Source organism: Anabrus simplex, chromosome 1, assembly GCF_040414725.1.
Source record: "Anabrus simplex isolate iqAnaSimp1 chromosome 1, ASM4041472v1, whole genome shotgun sequence".
Classification (NCBI taxonomy): domain Eukaryota; kingdom Metazoa; phylum Arthropoda; class Insecta; order Orthoptera; family Tettigoniidae; genus Anabrus; species Anabrus simplex.
The window spans coordinates 1,283,887,714-1,283,904,646 of NC_090265.1; positions in this window are offsets into that span (position 1 = coordinate 1,283,887,714).

Below are 16,933 nucleotides of genomic sequence, written 5' to 3' on the forward strand. Positions count from 1 at the left end.
AGGCTTAGGAGTGAGAAGGGAGCGGCAGTGGCCTTAATTAAGGTACAGCATCAGCATTTGCCTGGTGAGAAAATGGGAAACCACGGAAAACCATCTTCAAGGCTGCCGACAGTGTTCGGACCCACTATCTCCCGGATGCAAGCTCACAGCTGCGTGCCCCTAACAGCACGACCAATCCGCCCGGTGTTTGGAAAATTAAATCTTCTGCTTTCTCAGTATGCCCATCTGAGTAATCAATTTATATAATTTTAAAATGGGGTTCGCTTCATCCTTCAGTATTCAGAGCGTTAATTGTCACTAATGTCTTGTTGTGATGTTGTTTAAAATAAAAATCCACAGCTTGTTTCCAGTCATTCGACCGGGTCAGGAATGGAATGAATGAAACTCCATCTAACGGCGAGGATAGGAATTGTGCGGCTGCCGTAGCCTGTCGCACACCTCTGGGGCAATGCTTATGTGTGTTGTTTAAAGGGACGTAAAATCTAGGTCATCGGCCAATGTCTAACACACCTCAGCTTATCTAATTAACCACGAATTATCAGCACTAGAACTCTACGGAGAGGACAATTTGAAGATAGTTCTTGAACAAAAGTAATCAAACCCTCCAATATTTCACACATAAAGTAAAATTGATTTAGTAATTTCCCTTGTGATAAATGAGATTGTAGCTGTAAAATATATAATTATAGACTTTATGGCACGAAATAGAGGCTACAAACCAAAATAAAAATACTTTTATGAAGATTTCTAAAGTAGACTCACTTTAAAACTTAAAGGATAAGCGAAAATTTCAGAGAAGGTCTGGAATTTATTCTCGAATTATTCTTCCCTTTGTCAAAATATCCCGGTCTTGAGAGCCAAGAATAGCTGCCGAGAGGATTCGTCGTGCTGACAACACGACACCTCATAATCTCCAAGCTTTCGGGCTGAGCAGCGGTCGCTCGGTAGGCCATGGCCCTTCGGAGCTGTTGCGCCATGGGGTTTGGTTTGGTTTTTAGTCAAAATATGACAGCCACTCAACATCTTTTTCTGGCCTACTTTATTTCTCCCTACCGGTACAACTTTGTTTTCTGCTTTTTTCTCTTCGATTTTTTCTTTCATTGATATATTCCCTTTTCTTTTTCTTTCTTCCTTGCATTATGTTCTGCAACGGATGATACGAGAGGGATTATCAGAAGCTTAGCTAGCAGGAACAACGAGCTGTGAGAATAATAACGTTTCTGGCAGACAGGTGCGTCAATCGGCTACGTAGTAAGATATTGATAAAACTCCACTGTGACATGGTAAAAGAGAGAGGCAGAAGATGGAAAGGAAAAAGAGGAAATGACAAGGAATGAAGTTGATTGCCCGTAATTGGATGTCGGTGTGGCTTGTAAATTCATCTCATTGCCATTATCCTTCATACTCTCACAGACTACTACTTACCCCGGCGCCAACGCCAAGTGAGTGAGGACAAAGTTATATTTGCGCACTGTCGCGGTTTGGAAATCAAAAGAATTCATATAAATTCGTGACATACACTATGCGATTTTCAAACTATGTCATTAAAAAGGGAAAGACATTTATCGACGGTAAATGAACAACGCAGCCGGCCCCGCGGTGTAGGGGTAGCGTGCCTGCTTCTTACCAGGAGGCCTCGGGTTCGATTCCCGGCCAGGTTCGAGGTCCACTCAGCCGACGTGATTAGAATTGAGGAGCTGTCTGACGGTGAGATCGCGGCCCCGGTCTAGAAAGCCAAGAATAACGGCCGAGAGGATTCGTCGTGCTGACCACACGACACCTCGTATTCTGCAGGCCTTCGGTTTGAGAAGCGGTCGCTTGGTAGGCCAAGGCCCTTCAAGGGCTGTAGTGCCATGGGGTTCAATGAACAACGCATACTTCCTCTTTATTTATCCAGTATTTTTTATTTTCTTAGCCCTTTGCACTCGAATATTTTGGCTGGTTAGTTCAAGTCATACTTTTACTGGAAAAAGCATATGTGGATTGCTATCTATTCATTAAGTAATTTTTATACTAATCTCACACTTAGGTACATAATTACATAAATGGCCGAGCTGAGTGCTCAGGCGGTTGAGGCACTGGTCTTCTAACCGCAACTTGCCAGGTTCGATCCTGGCTCAGTTCGGTGGTATTTGAAGGTACTCAAATATGTCAGCCTCGTGTCGGCAGATTTACTGTCACGTACAAGAACTCCTGTGGGACTAAATGCTGGCACCTTGGCGTCTCTGGAATCCGCAAAAGTAGTGAATAGGGCATAAAGCCTATAACATTATTATTATTATTATTATTATTATTATTATTATTATTATTATTATTATTATTATTATTATTATTATTATTATTATTATTATTATTATTATTATAACATAAATGCTGTCTTAGTGTGGTCCTATGTGATAAAAGAATGCCGTAATAACCAATGGCCAAGTATACAAAGATGCCGTTTACCCAGCCATCACTATGTAAAAAATAAAGTGAACGGAGGCCAGATAAGAAAGACATTCGAACGGAGCTGTGTCACGACCACGGCCTCAAGTTTAGACGTTGAATACGTACCGCGTGAAAAGTGCTGTAGAAAAGTATCGAATTAGCGTGGATTTGAAATTTTACGGGGGTGCAAGTTTTAGCTGATTCGTCGTGTATACACTTACCCGTATTATGGGATCCATGCAACGAAGAGTGATCAAAGTAAGAGTTTTGTTACCAATCAGTCTACGTGGGAAGACAAAAAGAGGAGAGCAATGAGTTGACTGTATCGATCTGTACGATAGTCACTAATGACCTCGTAATCTCACACAGAAGAGGAACAAAAAGAATTAGTGACAACAGACTAATATTAGAATCACACGAAGCATTAACTGAACGAAATCCAAAAGTACCACAAATTATTTTAGTAAGTTGATGTACAAGTACATAGTATTCCAAACAAAAAGGACAATTTAGTAGTGGCATCAAGTCACAAGATCATCCCTTATAATAGAATACTGAAAAAAATAATGCTTTTCATATCAGCTAGAAAACTAACTATAATCGAGGGATGGCGTTGTAAGTACACTTTAAGAGAAAATCTAAATTTGTGACAGTAAAACTGCCTGCATTTATATTAGTATTTTGAGGTCAGGATGGTTCAGTTAAAGCCAAACTTTGCAGGCCGATACTGGAAAATAATTTTATCTGAACTGCAAATTATACGAGAGCCGCCGTTTCCGACCACTGCCACGTTAGTGTCACAAGGACAAACCAATTCTGTACCTAATGCTGCGATAAATTTTGGGAGACTGCTGATTTGATACTCAGAATTATTGCTTTTTTTTTTTTTTTTTTTTACAATTTGTTTTACGTCGAACCGACACAGATAGGTCTTATGGCGAAGATGTGATAGGAAAGGGTTAGGAGTTGGAAAGAAGCAGCTAAGGCTTTAATTAAAGTACAGCCCCAGCATTTGGCTGATGTGAAAATGGGAAATAACAGAAAACTATCTTCAGGGCTGCCGACAGTGGGGTTCGAACCCACTGTCTCCCGGATGCAAGCTCACACCTGCGCGCCCCTAACCGCACGAACAACTCACCTGGTCTATTGCATTTTTATCAGCCGGTGGTTTATTCCCCTCCCCACTAAATATTATGATCAAATTATACTTTCTATAGCTTATATGTACTTGTTGAACTTTAGATTTTAAGGTTTTTTGCGCTGCCAACTAACATTTTTGAATACCTGTTATGGTATTTTTTATCAATTGTACTTGGATCATGACCAAATGCTATTCAAACAAAGGTCAATAAGTAGGTATATTAAAGAACTGTCACGTACAAGGGTTGACGTAAATGTTAAACATTAACATATTTCGAAGATTCATTTCATTGGTTCTCATATCCATTCAGAGTAAATTCTAAGATTGTGCCATGTGTTTCGAATTCCTGATTAATTAAAACACTCAAATCAATGTAGCCTATGAACAGTCTGCACATGCTCTAGTGGCTGACAATTTTCATTTATAACCATCTCCAAAGTCCTAGAGCTTCTTTTTATATACCACACGGAAGGAATGAACACTTCCGGGAGTATCCGGAGCAACGATGTAGAACCTTCCGGTCTTTGCATTCCAAAAGCGTGTTTAATCCGTTAATGCCCAGTGCTTACATTTTCGTGAATTTCCACACACAATCGATCAACCTCTGTGCAGATTATAACTTATATTCGTGAGAATGGCGAGAATAACATAATCTTTGTAGGAAATTGCCGAGTATTTGGAAAATAATTACTAAGGAATATTTTTTATACATTTTGACTTCCCTGAACGAAATACTGTCAGAAAGACAACCAAATACAAGAAAAAAAATATATTAAAAACGTAATAAATAGATGTTGTCCGCGTCTGTGGTGTAGTGGGTAGTGTCATTAGTTACCACCCCCGGATGCCCGGGTTCGATTCCCGGCTCTGCCAGGAAATTTTAAAAGTGGTACGAGGGCTAGAGCGGGGTCCACTCAGCCTTGGGAGGTCAACCGAGTAGAGGTGGGTTCGATTCCCACCTCAGCCATCCTGGAAGTGGTTTTTCGTGGTTTCCCACTTCTTCTCCAGACAAATTCCGGGATGGTACCTAACTTAAGGCTATGGCCGTTTCCTTCCCTCTTACTTGTCTATCCCTTCCAATCTTCCCATCCCCTACCAAGATCCCTGTTCAGCATGGCAGGTGAGGCCACCTGCGTGAGGTACTGGTTATCCTCCCCAGTTGTATCCCCGACCTAATGTCGGCTGATACTTCGCAGGTAATCAGACAGTCCGGTGGTACGAAATGTCCGTGGTACGGAATGTCCTAGAACCAGTATACTACGCTACACGTGGCTGTGTGGTCAGAGACCGCCCCTTCCACTGATAGCGCTGTATCATTCACCCGTCTAGATATCTGGCGCCTTCTAGTAACAACTTCGTTAAGTAACATTATGCTTTGCTAATTTTGGAACATATTACTTTTATAACATATTTCTGGAACATGTTATCTCAGTGGAACTGGAATGTTGGAAAAGAACAGTTTAGCCCACTTCTAGTGTGGGAACAGCGTACATTTACGATTGATGTCTTCGTCTTTTAATTGTACTTGTACTTTCATGGCATTAGGCCCTATTGTTCGCAGTTATTTTATTTTATTTGTGTTAAGAACCTCTGCACTATTTTTATTTAATTCTATCTCCTTTGCAATAATCACTCCTCACTGAAATATGGTAGAAAATATGATACAGGACACGAATGGATTGGAAATTGCTTTACAAACCACACCGGTTTTAAAGCAATAGTTTAGAGAAGTAACACAGTGAGAGGTTGAAGATTAGATATTACAGGGATATTTATTTATTGATTGATTGATTGATTGATTGATTGATTGATTGATTGATTGATTGATTTATTTATTTATTTATTTATTTATTTATTTATTTATTTATTTATTTATTTATTTATTTATTTATTTATTTATTTATTTATTTATTTATTTATTTATTTATTTATTTATTTATTTATTTATTTATTTATTTATTTATTTATTTATTTATTTATTTATTGTGAATATCTGCCGTTGCTGGCGAGACGTAGTGTTTACAGTACACTATATCTTCTAGCACGGGAAAGAGCAAATTTGTTCCTTTCACTGATTTGTCTCAGTCTTATCCTGAACTTTGACAACATGCAAGTGACCGAGGTATGAGCGATATTTAAGATGTCATTCTTTATTAAACCAGTCCATATTACGAATAGTGAGAAAATTTCGCTTCTGGAGTCGACTGTTGCATGCATTTCGGGGGGCTTGAAGGATTGATATGAATTCGCAACTTCCGGCTCGGTGAGGAATACAACGGACAACTACTCCCTTGCTAACTTCCCTTGTAAACCTCTTCAAGGACGCTTAGGGCATCTGAGACAGCTGATGGTAGAATTGCTGAGTTTGCAATCAGCATTCGAACTAAGTATTTAACATACATCGTGGACACAACAGAGCACAAGTCCTAATTGCAGCGAGCGTTCACAATAATTTTTACACATATCGTGTCAAGTAAGTTGCTAATATAATCTTTAAATTATTTATTGGAGGCACACAGTCAACATGAAACGTAACATTGATATCACATCACAATACTCTAGGTATATTACTATTAACTATTGAGGAAAACAAAGATGTTACGATTTAAAAAACGCATACATTGCTCAAAATAAGTCTTACATAAATCTGGTACAGTGCACTTTTTACTTTGCTATGTATATGTATAGTCGCCCAAGAAAAAAAATTGCGCGTAGTATTGTTTGTTCTTCGCATTTAATATCTCATCAGATTTAATTTGTAATTATTATCGAAATATAATTTACCTTCCACGTAGATGCAAACACTGTGTATACCCACAACAAACATTATATCTATATGTTCAATTTTTTTTTTCAGAGATAATCGTACCTGCGAGGAACTTACACATACCATGCACTGTACGTAGATTATACACTGCGGAGAGTATACACAAAGAAAAACAACACGTAGTCAACTATGCAAAAGCAACATAAACACAACGAAAGTTCAAAAGTTGATAATGTGGGATTTGGAACTTAAAATTATCGTTCACTGTGTGGCATATCAATACCACGTCAAGGTATGCTTGAACACGACGAGGCATACTCAGCACCAAAAAAAAAAAAACTTTTTGTGGGGCAGATTATCCCACTCTTGAATAACAGCGACACCATTCGTTGTATGCCATGAGTTTCCAGGAATGTCAAGAGGCATCGTGGACGAAATAGAACCCCACCCACAAACAACGAAATCCCCTTGCTGATGATGGCAGTACATCGTTACATCCTTCCCTGGATCCCCTCAAGGATCTAATGTTCCTGTTGTGTGGTGCAAGCTTATGGGGACTTCATCAGAAGAGAGCGTACGCTTCCAACATTCTTGATGCTATGGGCTATGAGTTGTTGCCCACCACACACATGCTGCCCTATGGCGTGGTTTAAGAAGAGTTTTTAGCACAGGCCCCTTTGATAGTCCTCCCATGTTCGTCATCCGATTTGACACATTAACTCAGGTGGCCTTGCGAATATCCTGGCGGAACGAGATGGCTGAAGCTGAGGACCTACGATGTCCTAAATATAAAAAGTACCCATCCTTCCTGCAAGTTGTTTTGTGTAGGTGTCCCGCCTGTTGCTGATCATCAAACGTTTGTCTCCTTGAAATTTCTCCAAAACTCTGCAAACATTCGAAAGCGGTTAATAGCAGAAATGGGTACTCTAGCAATGTTCACCTCAGCCCTACACGTGCTGTTCATTACAGCACACATTTTAAAAGTGTTGTTGTTAAGCTGATTCGAATGCCCTAGACGTTAAATATGACATATCTTTCAGCATTTCACTATTAAGGCGTTCAGATGGGGATTAACTCCAAAAACCAAGATATTCATTCTTCTGAAAACAGATTTCACTAGACAGTTGCTCTTTCATGTTTTAGATGTTAAATAAGACTTTTTTTTTACATTCCAGTTCAATGGGGTTTGAAATGAGCGTTAGATCCAGGAAAATATATTGATTCCTCCAAAACCATTTGGCGTACTAACTGAAGGTGTATTCTAGAGGCTTCACCGACAGTAGGATCTCCAAAACTGAAATCCTTGAAAGAAAACCACCAGTTTAAAACCGTAGCAATGGCTGGACATCTTGCTGGAATATCTCTATGTTGCAAACCAAAATGCTATGTATGTACGTATGTATGTATGTATGTATGTATGTATGTATGTATGTATGTATGTATGTATGTATGTATGTATGTATGTATGTATGTATGTATGTATGTATGTATGTATGTATGTATGTATGTATGTATGTATGTATGTGATGTACCCGCTCAAAGCCTGAGTCCCAACCAGCATTTATCTCAGGGAGTGTTACGGTCCGAATCCATCGCAACTAATACTCAATAAAAAATATTTTGAGATATAAGATCTCAAACTAAATGTAAGGGCGCCATCCAATCAGTACTACAGGGTTGAACGGGACACTCTAATCTTTAAGGCTCATCATAAAACACACAAATTATATATATTCAGATCAAAGGGAAATCATGAAGGCTCCGTCCTAGGAATGGGGACGGATATTTAAACGGTCACCAAGGGTTTACTATTCTACAAGAACAAGAACCTGGAACTGTTTCCTTGCAAATGCTAAAGGAGCATTTATTTAAGTAAATAAATGAAATTTTACACACAATCAAAATCTGTTGACCCTTGATTTGCCGGTAATTTGGCAAATTATTCCTGAAAATGATTACATAATATTTGTCACTTTTGACCACCCTTCCATTTTGGTGGTAGAACCGTTGATATCTGAAGGTATCAGATTTATCTTCGTTAACACCATGACCATATTTGATCATGGACCAAATACCTGTTGGCTAAGTAGGCGCGATCACATGGACCATGTTATCGCCTCCACTTTAATTGAGATGAGACCAACCCGGGAAACTACAAACTCTCCCCGGGTTCCTAACCAAGATATGCTAATCGTTAGTTGAAGGAATACGACAAAGGGACTCTAACCTAATGGTCCAGATGTAGGGATTTGCCTTCATTGTACACATATTAACTTAACTTATTATTTACAACCAATTGACATCATTACGTTAATTCGCCAGCTGACTTCCCTAGTATCATCCATCATCAGCATCCGAAATAATAAGAAAAATAAATAAAAAAATAAAATATTTTATTAAATATTATTATTATTATTATTATTATTATTATTATTATTATTATCATTATGTTTTGTGGAGATCATGATTATCGTAACCCATAATCATCCTCGGACTAATATTTCAACTTTTCGCGATTTTATTTTATTTTCATCTGAAATAAATAAAAGTACCTTCTTTGATTATTCTTCTTCTCCTTCAAATATTCTCATTTTTATTATTATTAGTTAAAAATCTCAAATTTTTCATTTCAACTCCCAACATCATTATTATGTCCAAAATATAAAAGAAGTAAATTCTTCTTCAAAAAAAAGTATTTTTTAAAATGTTTATTATTATTATTAATTTAAAAAAAAAATTATTTCGCCTGTTACACGGTAGTCCACTCTTAATATGTTTAACGCATAACCCCTTTTACAATTCCGATTTATTTTGGCACTAATCAATCCAGATATGATTTACTCGGAATATTATTATTATTATTACTTCTTTCGAGAATCTTTAATTTTATTCCCCATCTTTATAATTTGGTCACATACGTTCTCTCCCAAACAGAAATCACCAAGATCCGAATTCACATCGGTCGGGACATAATAGTTTTCGAACCCGCCACCTTATTTTCGTACTGCCGTTAATTCATGGAGACCATATGCTCCTAAGACAACTCTCAAATCCCATAACACCTCGCAGTTGGGCAAATACCTCCAATCTCTGCAAGTGTTAAATTATTCCTTCCTTTTCCATTTTGAAGTCCATTTATCCATTGGAACTCTTCAAAACATTTCACAAATTAACCCTCGGTGTGTGGACTCTATTCTGCCACTCAATACACCGGTATATAAATACAACCTCTATGTGGGCCTTAAGATCCATCTATTTCTACATCAACATCAGTACAATTCACTTTCATTTCGGGCCGGATTTCTGTCCCACAAAACTCCAAATCTCAACTTTTGGCTCAAATCCCTCTGGACCTCAAACATAGCGTGACCATATTAAAAAAGTGCCTATCTCGTTTCTACCAAATTTATTTATGATTATTATGGAGTCCAAAAACGTTAAATCAACAATTAGTGTTAAAACCGGATTCACTGCACAAATTAGAATTATTCACGGCACATGTGATCTCCACATTTAAATTACTTTAATTTGCAATCATACTATCCAACTAGGCCCGTGCCTTTATTCTCAAAGATTATTATTAAACACGCCTTTACACATTTCCAAATTTTAATGTACTACGACACTTGTACATATTATTATTATTTTGTCCACTGGCGAACTTCGCGATATTTACAAACAAATCAATGGACTTCATTCCGTCCCACAACAATTTAAATCACTTGGCAATCCTACCTCTGGATTATCTTAACAACATGCCTTAATATCTATAAAGGTTCCGATAACGGAAAAACACTTTGGAAGCACTCCGAAATGAATATTTACATTATCTTTACGTGAAACGTGCTCCATATTATATCAAACAACTCAAGCACTTGAATGAACAACTCAACCCTACTATACTCTATTTAATAATCAACTTATGATGAGTGCTTGGTCTAATCTACATATTAATTTGTCGCTTTGTCTATCTATCTTTGAACTTATACGAGCCGTAACGGCTCGTTTCACAATCAAGTTACCATGATAAATTTATATGATTTCCTCCCCCTAACGATAGCAATCTATAAATATATTAAAAGGTACTCAACTCTGCCATTGTAGTCTGCTAAAACCGGACGAGAAGCCATAGCCCCTCCGGTTTTTAGCAATGCATTCCACTGGTATTCATGCCAGCTTGAAGAATTAATCCTTGACCCTTTTCAACTTTACACATTTTGAATAAAAACAAATAAATTAGCTGTTGCACTTTGGAATAATTTCCACCCTAAATTCTATTCACAAATTTTACACTTTCGGCCTTGTATCTAGCCCACTTAATGTAAATATACATTCTTCATTCCTTTCCCGGACACTAGGAACATGGGATACCTCGGGTTTCCCTTTACAACGGCCCGTGCGCGCACTTGAATTTCCCGTCTCACGTTCGTGTAGCTGACCAGGTATCAGTTTAGAATCGACTGTTTACTAGGTGACATAAACACTCGTGACCGTTCTCATGTAACGCACTTCCGAATTTGCTGGTAGAATCTCACACTCCGTAAGTTATGCTTTACTGAGTCCTGTCTATTTGAAACACTTCATATTAGTAGACTGCTCAGGACTGTAATATGAGCTACATCACGTCATGAATCCCTGTACTATGTAACAATATAATACTTTGAACTCTACTCCATGAGTAAGTACACACTCGCACCCCTGGCGTAATCACGGCTCGAACGCTTTGTCAAAAGTAGTTACGCACCACTGGCGTGGTGACCGCCCGAACACGATATCAGAAGTACTTGCGCGCCACTGGCGTGGTGACTGCTCGAACACAATATCAGAAGTACTTTAGTCCTAGTATACGACCTCATATTTATACTTGTATCCCCTCTCTTCCGAGTTCAACGGAGGTCATCTTGGGATGCACAGTCCCGATATCTTCATACGACAGTTTGCGGTTTGGCCCGTGGCTTTAATATATGATCCAATGATGTAATTATGTTCTCAAATGCTCTATACCAATTCTCAACTATTATCGTTCGCTGGTAATGGATATATTCGCGAATTTAGCTGCCGTATCCCGGCTCGGGGTTTCGCGCTCTATTGTGGCGTCCTTTGCCTTCAGCCAATCAACGAATAGCGTCCATGAATTCTCAGAATTACACCATGCAATCTCCCGCAATTATTAACTTTATATAAGTTTTATGGTATAGTAAGGCTCCTAAATTCCACTTTATTCTGAATCGATATTTCACTTCTTTCTATCAGTTTAATCCCCGGAGTTAGCCTCGCTAGTGCTTCTTACAATACGAAGTTGTCGCCTTGCTTTGGTCAAGTGAATTTTTCCATTGGTCCACCTTAACCACGTGACCGGGAAGGCTCATATTTTTTTCTTCCAGTGCCAACCCCGTTTTTCTCTCCCGCTAGTTACATGGAGATACCTCGCCATCATTTCTCAGAAATTTGCACCCGGCTCCCTGCGCTGTTGCTACTACCAAGACTGCCCGGGGCTAGGAAAACTTTGGCAACAAGTTACCCTCTCTCTTTCCTTCGTTGTCCCAAGTTCTGAGAAACCTAATTCTGTCCCTCATTGTGTTTGTTAATCTCACTGGAGACAACATTCTGTGGTATGGTGAAACCTGCCATCTCGGCCTGGCCTGTTCTTACTGTACTTGACAGCAAGATACTATTTATTCTGGAAATGAAATATATATTCCTCAATAATTCATCATAATTACAATTGCATGACGCTTATCACACCCCCACCAGGGTGCAGTATGTATGTATGTATGTATGTATGTATGTATGTATGTATGTATGTATGTATGCCCAACCCTTGTCCCGTCTATCTACAGGCTCGGGTATGAAGTGAGATGAACCTTCGAAGCGGGGTTTTACGGCCGGATGCCCTTGCTGACGTTAACCTCATCAGGGAAGTTTCAGAGATGAAATGAAATACGTGATATATGATAATAGGAAGGGAGAGGGTGAAACTCGGTGCCAGCACATAGTCTACTCCTTTCGAATAGCACGGAGGTGTCTGCTCAAGGCTTTACGTCTCCGTCCGACGGACGAATCACCATCAACTGCGTCATATGTCCTCACTCCATATGAGCAAGTTGCAAACTAAATGTTTCTCAGTCCTTGAACGTGCTTTAGGACATAATAATATTCAAAAGGGAAAATTTTAAATATGCTAAAAATAGCAATGGACGACTATGAGGATGGATATTGTATAGTTTGAAATAATATTTGTCCGTAGCAGCATTCTGTTGATTTTTAAATTTTTAATAGTTTTTACGTCGCAGCAACTCAGGCAGGTTTTACGGCGACGATGGGACAGGACGGGGCTAGGAATGTAAAGGAAAACACTATGGCCTTAATGAAGGTACAGTTCAATGGGGTTTGTAATGCCTGGCGTAGAAAAGGGAAGCCAGCGCGGAAACCATCTTCAAGGCTGCCGACAGTGGGATTCAAACTCACCATCTCCCGAATGCAAGCTCATGCCTACCTGACCCGAACAGATAATCCAACTCGCTCCGGGAGCATTCTATATAAGGATGACGAGAATTCTCTTATGAAAATATAGTTTACAACCAATATTATAGAACAGCAATTATCCTCTTCTAAAAAATCTGTTTGTTCTTCAAAGTACTTCTCAAAATATACACCCAGGAGCACAATGCGAACGAAAACAAATACATTAAGCCAGTAACCTCAACAAAATCGTTGTGGAGCGCCACTGTTTACGTTCTACGACTCTTCAGAGCACATAAAACGGTAATTACATTAGCAATGTATTGCAATATCAGACAGCCTTAAGTATCACCATATATCGTTCAAATTAATATTTCATCCCATAATATCTAATCGATTTGACGAGAAAAAAGCATAATCATTAGCACCAACAAACTAAGGAAAAATACTTCTTATTGCATGTAAATTAATAATTCATAGCATAAATTACACTTAGTGTAAAAATGTAAAATAGATCAATGATAAGTGAAATGATTTCTAAATTAATTTTTGAACTCCTACGTCACAATAAAAGTGAAAACATTGGTAATGTCGTAGTTATATTAACAAATTAGCTCTGCTACAACACCTTTACATGGACCTTCGATGCTTAAATTCCCAAGAAAAACAATGAAATCTTTGTCTCCTGTAGAAGGTCTAATGTATTTACCATAATAACTGTCCTGAAGAAATGGACTTGTAAGGTTCCACAAGCAGCAGGTCATGATCCCGTAATATCTTCGGTCTTTAATGCATCTCTTTAGACGATGTGGACATAAGTGCCAAATTACTTCTGTGTGAGTGAAAACAACCTGATTTACTGTTTTGTCTGCATAGGTGTATACTTTTGGTTGTGGTGGAGATTGAGAAAGATGTTCTGACACCTAATCTACGGCATAATCCCAACATTTTTGCGAGAATGAATGCGGAAACGTCGGTCAGACCACTCAACTGTCGTAAAGAATTAAGTTTCATCACTGAACCCATATATCACGATTGCCAGTGCATCTGTCTGCCTCTGTGGCGTAACGATTATCACTATGAGCTGCCGTCCTCGCTGGCCCGGGTTCGATTCCCGGTACTACCAGAAATGTAAGAATGGCAGCAGGGATAGTATGTGGTTGAAATGGTACATAGAACTCACCTCCATTGGAGGTGTACCTAAAAAGAGCTGGATCACTTCGGAATGAGGACACGAATTTACTTTATCAATACCTCTCATTTTAAAATGAGAAGAATGCTGTTTTAAGGGACAACAAAAATATGCTTGTCAGGTCATTCTTAAATGAGACAATTCAACGTTTACCTTTTGATTGGAAGTCTTCGCTGAGTATTACGGACTCCTAGCTTTAAAATACCGGAGGGATATTAGTGTTCATAAAATATAACAGTCGTCGCCACAAGACCTAACTGAGTCGATGCGACGTAAAACCAATAGCAAATATATATATAACATAAGTAACCAGGTAGAGCTATGAGAATCAGGACTGGATGAAATGATTTGTGTAAAAATAACTAAAAGGAATCAGGAGGAAAGAAAAATTTTCATAGGTATTTGCTACAACCATCAATTGGAGTCCCCCTTTGAGAAAAATCCTCCTTTGGTGATCTTAATCATGAAAAACTCAGATCAAATTAGAGAATGAAGAAGCAGGAATAATTATAATGGGGAATCTCAACGCGAGATTGGGGAAAAAATCCAATGTACGATAGAGAAATTGATGAAATTATAATAAAAGCAAAGATGAGAGAAAATTCAAGAACATAGTTGGAGACTCCTGCCTGCTGTCATTTCTTGATGGATACAGTACTTTTGCATCCATCTCTTGGCACTGGCCAGAGTAAAGTGTAGCTTCCACCGAAGTCCCAGTCAACATCCATGGCTGTGACAATATGGAAGCTGCTGGGGTATGGGTAGTTCTGAGTAATGACATTCAGAGCACGACTAGTGCATCTGAGTGTTATGAAAGGTGCTGCTCACAGGGTCAGTCGTGCTGCAATAGTACTTTCTGACCCAGTGAGGAAAGCAATGGCAAACTACCTCACTCCTCATCTTGCCTAGTACTCCTCATTTTGGTGCTGCCATTGGTTTTTGGGGTTTCCTTATAACCGCATAACCTTTGGTGGTGCTATTTGAGGATCCAACCAGCCCCTGGGCTGTTGACCTGACAGACAGACAGTTGGAGACTACCCAGCCCACAAGAGGACCAACAGGAATGATTGACCCGTGCAGAAATTACAACTAATTACTCAAATCTACAGCTTTCAAACGCCTTCCTAGGAAAGCCATGACTTGGAGATGCCCTAACCCAATGCTTGGGGAATTCCAACTGGACCACGTTGCCATCAGTAGAAGCAACGGGAAAGAAGTGCTGAATGTCAAAGTATTGAGAAGTGCAAACATTGATTCAAACCACTATCTTTCTTTGATCAAAACCAATTTCATCCCTCTTAAAAGAAGCAAAGAAAACCATTGCATCAAGTCACGAATTCCAAGGTTAAATCCAGCCAAGCTGAAAGATAACAATAACTTCACCAAGACCCTGGCTAAAAACAAAGACAAAAAAGATTGGTCCCAACTACAGAAGGCACTAATAGATGCAACGACAACCACCATCCTGGCGGTCATAAAGAACAACAATCTATGGTCGACAACTATTTGTGACAAAGCAATAAAAGAGAGAAAGCAAGCATGGCTAAAATGGAACCGTAACAAAAGTCTGGATAACCATAAATACTTCTTAGAAGATAGGAAAACTGCTACTAAAATTATCAGAAACACCAAGAGGCAGTACAATAAAGATACCATTAAACAATCAGAGAGGGATTTTCAAAGAAACAACACTAGAGACTTCTACCAAACTTTTAAATCTCAAATAACACCCTACTCAGCCCCTACGCTTCACCTTCGGGGAGTTGACGGAAAGCTGAAAATGAACAATGAAGAGTGCACCACAGTTCTAGCAGAGTATTTCAACACCTTCTAAATTCAAAGGAACCCAAGGAGAAAATGCATTTAGAACCTCAAAATCCAAGATCCAGAAAGCCATTTCAGAATTGAAATGTAACACAGCAGCGGGCGAGGATGGAATCGTAGCAGAGCTCTGGAAATACGCTGATGAGGAGTCAATCCAAAGTATCCATGAAATCATATCTAATATCTGGGAGACAGAAGCGTGACCTAGTGACTGGACCTCAGCTATCATCCACCCGTTCACAAAAAAAAAAAAAAAAAAAAGGCGACAAATCAGATCTCAACAACTACAGAGGGATTTTCCTTGTATCAGTGACGTACTCTCCAAAGTATTACTCACAAGAGTAGATGCTCAATTAGACTCCTGCATCGGAGAGTACCAGGCTAGGTTTCACAAGTCAAGGTCATGCGCCGAACAAATCCTGAACTTCAAAACCATCATCGCTTACAAAAAAGCGCCTCACTCTACGTGGCAACGTTTGTTGACTTTCAGAAGGCCTACGATTCAGTAGATAGAGAGTCACTCTTCCAGGCACTTGCTGAACTGGGACTAGATAAGAAAACCTTGAATCTAGTGAAAGCAACTCTTACCAACGCTACACCCAGAATCAAATTCAGACGGAAACTCTCCCAGAGCTTTGAGATCAACACAGGTGTTAGACAAGGGGATGGCCTATCTCCAGTCCTCTTTAACTGCCTACTCGAAAACGTCATTCGTGAGTGGACGAAAATGCTAAAGGATGACTCTGGATTGAGAATAGGTTATAAGAAAGACAAGTTAACAGTCAACTGTTTAGCCTTCGCGGACGATCTTACACTCCCGGCATCCAGTGTGGAGGAAGCTATCCATCAACTATCCTCTCTCGACCACATAGCAGCTCAAGTAGGGTTGAAGATCGCCATCAACAAAACACAGTTTATCACCAACATCAGAGATGCACCCAAATCAATCCTACTGGGGGACAAAACAATACAAAGGACTAACTCCGATAAAAACCTATGAGAATGGATAACCCCGAACACGAATGAAGACCAGGCCATGAACAGCAGATGCATCAAATTGGAAAGCACCTACCACCTATGTAAGAGTATCAACAAATACAAATCCCTCTCCCTTAAC